The sequence below is a fragment of the Hyperoodon ampullatus genome, assembly GCF_949752795.1.
Source record: "Hyperoodon ampullatus genome assembly, chromosome: 2".
Taxonomy (NCBI): domain Eukaryota; kingdom Metazoa; phylum Chordata; class Mammalia; order Artiodactyla; family Ziphiidae; genus Hyperoodon; species Hyperoodon ampullatus.
In genome coordinates this window covers 52,540,574-52,549,257 of record NC_136915.1, presented here as the reverse complement: position 1 = coordinate 52,549,257, position 8,684 = coordinate 52,540,574, and positions in this window count along the sequence as shown.

The window sequence follows — 8,684 nt, the reverse complement described above, 5'->3', positions numbered from 1 at the left end:
CATTCTGGTCAATTCTTACAAAAAAAAAAAAAAGAAGAAAATAAGGGAAAATTACCTTGTGAGCAATCCACAATTGGATTTGCATTTAAAAATTGCCGAGTGAGCACTCCTGCCTGATGGCCAAATGTAATTAATCTCTTGTAACTCAAGGTCTCATCTCTTTGGAGATGGGGAGGGGGGAAGAAAGACTGCAGGATTCCTGGATGGTAAAAGTCATCTCTCTCATTATTTATGTTTATAGGGTGCCTGCATTGTTCTCCCACTAAGCTACCCAAGGGGAATGTAAAGGTGGTTAAGGTACTGTCCCTCTTCCTAAGGAGCTCTGTGTCTCTAGTTTACATGATCACTTCCCTGTCCAGCCTGCACACTACTTCTTGGAAGCGTCCCACATCCCTGATGTCCATGTTAATAATTTATTCCCTTTTCTGGACACAGCTGTTGGTCTATTGGTAGACATGACACAGTGGAGTCAGTTTCTTTTTCTTCAAAGTTTGAATCAAAGGAACTAAGGGACTTGACCCCTGGATTGTATGGTAGAACGCAGATGTCCATGAATTCCTTCTGCTCTGGTCCCAGTGAAGACCTCACTCCTGACCCGAGACCTGTTTATTCATTTTTGTTTCTGGATTTCAGCGAGGCCTTAAGAGAATTTGAATAGACTTCTGTTTGTTGCAGCAAAATTTCCAGAAAAAACAGTTATGTAGATGAGGAGAATATAAACCAAAACCTATACTGCAGTGTGATCAGTGCTATGGTGGAGGTTGGGCAGGTTTCTATGTAAGCAAAGAAGGAGTGTCTTCAACCTGGCCTAAGAAGGCCAGAGAAATGTTGCAGGATATATCACCTAAGCCGAATTATGGAGAGTAATAAGTAACTTGGTGATAAATGGTGGAGAGAAAAAAGGGAGGTTTTTGCAGCAAGAAAAAAATCCAGGGGACTGTAAAACAGCAGATATATTTTGGGAAATACAATATTACAAGTTTAATATAACTGGAGCTCAAAGTATAAGGTGATGAAGTGACAAGGAAAGCATCTGGAAAAGTAGGTAGAAACTAGACCATGGGATGTCTTTGGTAAGATGTATTGACTGAAAAAATGCACAATGTGAGAGTTTTCAGTTAAGTGTTATTTGGGGCAAAATGAGGTCTATAGCCTGGGAGACAGCATCTCAGCTCTGAGGAAGTGCTCTGAAGAAGTAGGGGGGAAGGTCAATATTATATATGATTTTAGTGAAGAGGGATAAATGCAGCCAAGCACACATTTTGCAGGAAATTGCTGCTAGTCATGAAGAGCAGATGTCTCCATTAATTATTTTAGTGCTTTTCTAGATATGAGGAGATACAAGAATTTGGGCTCATAAAATCTTCTCCTGAAAATATCTAACTATCTGAAGTCCTGTTCTGTCAGTTTTTCCCAAAGCACAGAGTGCCTCATTCCTGGTCTCCACCCTGAACTCCTTTCAGGATGTGTTGAAGGTCAGCGACTGCAGTGGCTAGTGACTTAATCCTTGTAGAGGCAGATGGCAAGTGTCAATTTTTAGTTGACAGATGCTAAGTATTTTGGAATTACCATGTAGATTTATAATCTGATGAATGACTAATTTTGATCCTTTCTCTGGGGAGATCCTGACTAAATCCCCAGGGACCTTCTAACTATTTTACAACTCCTTTTTAGGAGCGGCCCCAGGCAAGCTTATGAAAAGAAACACAGAGCATGTGGAAAGAAGCCAAGATTCAAAAATCAGTAGTTCAGAGTTTGAGCTTCTGCTCGTCTGCTTTCTAGTTGAGTAATATTGAAGAAGGAATTGAATTTAATTCTACTGATCTTCTGTTTCCTTATATATAAAAGGGAAGTTAAAAAATATCTACCTCCCAGAGCTGTAGTTCAGATCCAATACATGTGCTCTTAGTGCCCTGCTGTATGTTAGTTTCTGACCTTACTCTTTCATAGGCAGCACCTCAATGAGTTACAATCATACATTGAAATAAATATTATTGTCTCATTGAGAATGGGGAAGCTGAGGCTCAGGGAAGTAAAGTGTCTGTTCAGTTTCATACAGCCAAATATAGAAGTACTGATATTCAAAATCATATTTTAATGGATCGGAACCTATGGGGCCTTCCTGGGACAGACCCCTCCCCTGTATCCACTGCTTTAGCTCCTCTTCAAAGTACTTAGATAATAGTATCTGATGCACATTTCCTGAGTTGTTTTACAGATGCTAAACCCCCCACCCAATGGAAGAAATTAACTACTTTTTAAATTTTTAATTTTTCTTTTGTATTAGAGTATAGTTGATTTAAAATATTGTGTTAGTTTCAGGTGTACAGCAAAGTGATACAGTTATACATATGTATATTCATTCTTTTTCAGATTTTTAAAATATGTTATTACAGAATATTGAGTACAGTTCCCTGTGCTATACAGTAGGTCCTTGTTGATCATCTATTTTATATATAGAAGTATGTATATGTTAATGCCAAACTCCTAATTTATTTCTCCCCACCACCTTTCCTCTTTGGTAATCATAAGTTTGTTTTTGAAGTCTGTGAGTCTGTTTCTGTTTTGTAAATGAGTTCATTTGTATCATTTTTTAAAATTCCCCATACAAATATCATATGATATTTGTCTTTGTCTGACTTATTTTACTTAATATGATAATCTCTAGGTTCATCCATTTTGCTGCAAATGGCATTATTTCATTCTTTTTTATGGTTGAGAAATATTCCATTGTATATACATATACTACATCTTCTTTACCCATTCCTCTGTCAATGGACATTTAGGTTGCTTCCATATCTTGGCTATTGTAAATAGTGCTGCAATGAACATGGGGGTGCATTATCTTTTCTAATTATGTTTTTTTCTGGATATATGCCCAGGAGTGGGATTGCTGGATCACATGGTAACTCTATTTTTAGTTTTTTTAAGGAACCTCCATACTGTTCTCCATAGTGGCTGTACCAATTTACATTCCCACCGACAGAGTAGGAGGGTTCACTTTTCTCCAGACCCTCTCCAGCACTTATCGTTTGTAGAATTTTTTTTTTAATTTGGCCATGGCACGTGGCATGCAGGATCCTAGTTCCCTGACCAGAGATCAAACCTGGGCCCTCAGCAGTGAAAGTGCAGAGTCCTAACCACTGGATGGCCAGGGAACTCCCTGTTTGTATACTTTTTGATGATGGCTATTCTGACTGGAGTGAGGTGATAGATACCTCATTGTAGTTTTGATTTACAATTCTCTTATAATTACCAATGTTGAGCATCTTTTTATGTGCTTTTTGGCCATCTGTATGTCTTCTTTGGAGAAATGTCTACTTAGTTCTTCCACCCATTTTTGATTGAGTTGTTTGTTTGTTTGATATTGAGCTGCATGAGTTGTTTTTATATTTTGGCAATTAATCTCTTGTTGATCAATTCATTTGCAAATATTTTCTCCCATTGTGTGGGTTGTCTTTTCATTTTATTTATGGTGTTCTTTGCTGTGCAAAAGCTTTTAAGTTTCATTGGGTCCCATTTATTTATTTTTATTTCCATTATTCTAGGAGGTGGGTCAAAAAAGATCTTGCTGTGGTTTATACCAAAGAGTGTTTTTCCTGTGTTTTCCTCTAAGAGTTTTATAGTGTCTGGTCTTACATTTATGTCTTTAATCTATTTGGAGTTTATTTTTGTGTATGGTGTTAGCTAGTGTTCTAATTTCATTCTTTTACATGTAGCTGTCCAGTTTTCCCAGCACAACTTATTGAAGAGACTGTCTTTTCTTCATTATATATTCTTGCCTCCTTTGTCATAAATTAATTGACCATGGGTGCATGGGTTTATTTCTGGATTTTCTATCCTGTTCCATTGATCTATATTTCTGTTTTTGTGCCAATACCATACAGTTTGATAACTGTAGCTTTATAGTATAGTCTGAAGTCAGGGAGCCTGATTCCTCCAGTTCTGTTTTTCTTTCTCAGGATTACTTTGGCTATTCAGGGTCTTTTATGTTTCCATACAAATTGTAAAATTTTTTGTTCTAGTTCTGTGAAAACTGCCATTGGTAATTTGATAGGAATTGCACTGAATCTGTAGATTGCCTTGGGTAGTATGGTCATTTTGACAATATTGATTCTTCCAATCCTAGAACATGGTATATCTCTCCATTTGTCTGTGTAATCTTTGATTTCTTGCAGAAGCATCTGATAGATTTCAGAGCACAGTATTTTTGCCTCCTTAGGTAGGTTTATTCCTAGGTATTTTATTCTTTTTGATGGGATGGTAAATGAGATAGTTTCATTAATTTCTGTTTCTGATGTTTTGTTGTTAGAGTATAGAAATGCAGGAGATTTATGTGTATTAATTTTGTATCCTGCAACTTTATCAAATTCACTGATTAGCTCTTGTAGTTTTCTGGTAGCATTTTTAGGATTTTCTATGTATGGTATCTTGTCATGTGCAAACAGTAACAGTTTTACTTCTTGTTTTTCAATTTGGATTCCTTTCTTTCTTTTTCTTCTCTGACTGCCATGGCTAGGACTTTCAAAACTATGTTGAAAAAAGTAGTGAGAGTGGATATGCTTGTCTTTTCCTGATCTTTCAGGAAATGCTTTCAGCTTTTCATCATTGAGTATGATGTCAGCTGTGGGTTTGTCATATATGGCCTTTATTATTTTGAGGTAGATTCCCTCTATGCCCACTGTCTGGAGAGTTTTTATCATAAATGGGTGTTGAATTTTGTTGAAAGATTTTTCTGCATGTATTCTGCATCATATGGTGCTTATTCTTTAATTTGTTGATGTGGTGTATCATTCTGATTGATTTGCAGATATTGAAAAATCCTTGCATCCCTGGGATAAATCCCACTTGATTATGGTGTATGATCCTTTTAACATATTGTTGAATTTTATTTGCTACTATTTTGTTGAGAATTTCTGTGTCTATTTTCATCAGTGATATTGGCCTGTAATTATCTTTTTTTGTGTGATATCTTTGTCTGGTTTTGGGATCAGGGTGATGGTTACCTCATAGAATGAGCTTGAGAATGTTCCTTCCTCTGCAATTTTTGGAATAGTTTCAGAATGATAGGTATTAACTCTTCTCTAAATGTTTCATGGAATTTCCCTGTGAAGCCATCTGGTCCTGGACTTTTGTTTTTTGGAAGTTTTTAATCACAGTTTCAATTTCAATACTTATGATTGGTCTGTTCATATTTTCCATTTCTTCCTGGTTCCATCTTGGAAGATTGTACCTTTCTAAGAATTTGTCCATTTCTTCCAGGTTGTCCATTTTATTGGCATAGAGTTGCTTACGATTCTTTGTATTTCTGTGGTATCTGTAGTAACTTCTCCTTTTTCATTTCTAATTTTATTGATTTGAGCCCTCTCCCTTTTTTTTTTCTTGATGAGTCTGACTAAAGGTTTATCAATTTCATTTATCTTTTCAATGATCCAGCTTTTAGTTTCATTGATCCTTTCTATTGTTTTCTTAGTCTGTAGTTGATTTATTGTTGCTCTGATCTTTAGGATTTCTTTTCTTCTACTAACTTTGGGGGTCTTTTATTCTTTTTTCTCTAGTTGCTTTAGGTGTTAAGTTAGGTTTTTTTATTTGAGGTTTTTCTTATTTCTTGAGGTAGGATTGTATTGCTATAAACTTCCCTCTTAAAACAGCTTTTGCTGTGTCCCATAGCTTTTGGATCATCATGTTTTCCTTGTCATTTGTCTCTGGGTATTTTTTGATTTCCTCTTTGATATTTTCAGTGATACATTGGTTGTTTAGTAACATATGGTTTAGTCTCCACGTGTTTATGTTTTTCATAGTTTTTCTCTTGTACTTGTTTTTCTAAAAATTAATTAATTAACTAATTTTTGTTTATGTTGGGTGTTCATTGCTGTGTGTGGGCTTTCTCTAGTTGCAGTGAGTGGGGGCTACTCTTTGTTGTGGTGTGTGGACTTGTCATTGCGGTGGCTTTCCTTGTGGAGCATGGGCTCTAGGCATGTAGCCTTCAGTAGTTGTAGCATGCAGGTTCAGTAGTTGTGGCTCATGGACTCTAGAGCACAGGCTCAGTAGTTGTGGTTCATGGGCATAGTTGCTCCGTGGCCTGTGTGATATTCCCAGACCAGGGCTTGAACCCATGTACCCTGCATTGGCAAGCAGATTCTTAACCACTGCACCACTAGGGAAGTCCCTGTAGTCAATTTCTAATTTCATAATGTTGTGGTCAGAAAAGATACTTGATATGATTTCAGTTTTTAAAACTTACCAAGGCTTGCTTTGTGGCCCAGCATGTGGTCTATCCCAGAGATTGTTCCATGTGCACTTGAAAAGAATATGTATTCTGCTGCTTTCATATGGAATGCTCTATAAATATCAAGTAAGACTATCTGGTCTAATATATCATTTAAGGCCTGTTTTCCTTATTAATTTTCTGTCTGGAAGATCTGTCCATTGGTATAAGTGGGGTGTTAAAGTCCCCCACAATTATTGTATTACTGTTGATTTCTCATTTTATGGCTGTTGAAATTTGCCTTGTATATTGATGTGCCCCTATTTTGGGTACATATATATTTTCAATTGTTTTATCTTCCTCTAAGATTGATCCTTAGATCATTATGTAGTGTCCTTTGTCTCTTGACAGTCTTTACTTTAAAGTCTATTTTGTCTTATATGAGTATTGCCATTCCAGCTTTCCTTTGATTTCCTTTTGAATGAAATACTTTTTTTTCCATCCCATCACTTTCAGTCTGTATGTGTCTCTAGATCTGAAGTGGGTCTCTTGTAGACAGTATATATATGGGTCTTGTTTTTATATCCACTCAGCCAGTCTTTGTCTTTTGCTCAGAGCATTTAGTCCATTTACGTTTAAGCTAATTATCAATATGTATGTTCTTATTGTCTTTTTGTTAATTGTTTTGGATTTGTTTTAATAGGTCCTTTTTTCCCCTTTCCTCTTTGTTCTCTTCTCTTGTAATTTGATGACTCTCTTTAGTGTTGTGTTTGGATTCCTTTTACTTTTTTGTGTGTAGATATATTATAGATTTTTGGTTTGTGGTTACAGTGAAGTTTTGGTATAGCTGTCTATATATATATATACATGATCATTTTAAGTTGTCTAACTCTTAATTTCAAATGAAATTTAAATATCCTGCATTTGTACTCTCCTCTTCTCACAATTACTGATTTTGATATCATATTTTACATCTAATTGTTTTGTGTATCCCTTAACTGCTTACTGTGGATACAAATGATTTTATTGCATTTTTCTTCTACCCCCACTACAAGTTTGTGTGTGGATGATTTCCTACCTTAACTGTATGTTTACCTTTACTGGCGAGCTTTCCAATTTCATAATTTTCTTGTTTCTAGTTGTGGCCTTTTCTGCCCAGAGAAGTTTTGTTTTTTAGCATTTGCTTTAAAGCTCGTTTCTTGGTGATACATTCTTTTAGTTTGTGCTTGTTTTTAAAGCTTCTGAATTCTCCATCAAAACTGAATGAGAGCCTTGTTTGGTAGACTATTCATGGTTGCAGGTTTTCCCTTTAATCACTTTATTTATTTATTTTTAATAGATCTTTATTGGAGTATAATTGCTTCACAATACTGTGTTAGTGTCTGTTGTATAGCAAAGTGAATCAGTCATATACATACATATATCCCCTCCTTATTCAGCCTCCCTCCCACCTTCCTTATCCCACATCTCTAGGTCATTGCAAATCACCAAGCTGATCTCCCTCTTCTATGCTGCAGCTTCCCACTAGTTAACTATTTTACATTTGGTAGTGTATATATGTCAATACTGCTCTCACTGCACCCCAGCTTCCCCCTCCCCCATGCGTCCTCAAGTCCATTCTCTATGTTTATCTCTTTATTCCTGCCCTACTCCTAGGTTCAACAGTAGCATTTTTTTTTTTTTAGATTCCATATATATGTGTTAGCATATGGTATTTGTTTTCCTCTTTCTGACTTCACTCTGAATGACAGACTCTAGGTCCATCCACCTCACTCCAAATAACTCAATTTCTTTTCTTTTTATGGCTGTAAATTCCATTGTATATATGTGCCACATCTTTATCCATTCATCTGTCGATGGAAATTTAGGTTGGTTCCATGGCCTGGCTATTGTAAATAGTGCTGCAATGAACATTGTGGTGCATGTCTCTTTTTGAATTATGGTTTTCTAAGGGTATATGCCCAGTAGTGGGATTGCTGGGTCATATGGTAGTTCTATTTTTAGATTTTAAAGGAACCTCCATACTGTTTTCCATGGTGGTTGTATCAATTTACATTCCCACAAACAGTGTACGAGGGTTCCCTTTTCACCACACCCTTTCCAGCATTTATTGTTTCTAGATTTTTGACAATGACCATTCTGACCAGTGTGATGTGATACCTCACTGTAGTTTTGATTTTCATTTCTCTAATAATTAGTGATGTTGGGCATCTTTTCTTGTGCCCCTTGGCCATCTGTATGTCTTCCTTGGTGAAATGTCTATTTAGGTGTTCTGCCCATTTTAGGATTGGGTTTTTTTTTTTTTTTTTTGATGTTGAGCTTCATGTGCTGTTTGTATATTTTGGAGATTAACCCTTAGTCTGTTGTTTCATTTGAAAATAGTTTCTCCCATTCTGAGGGTTGTCTTTTCATCTTGTTTATGGTTTCCTTTGCCGTGCAAAAGCTTTAAAGTTTCATTAGTACCCATTTGTTTACT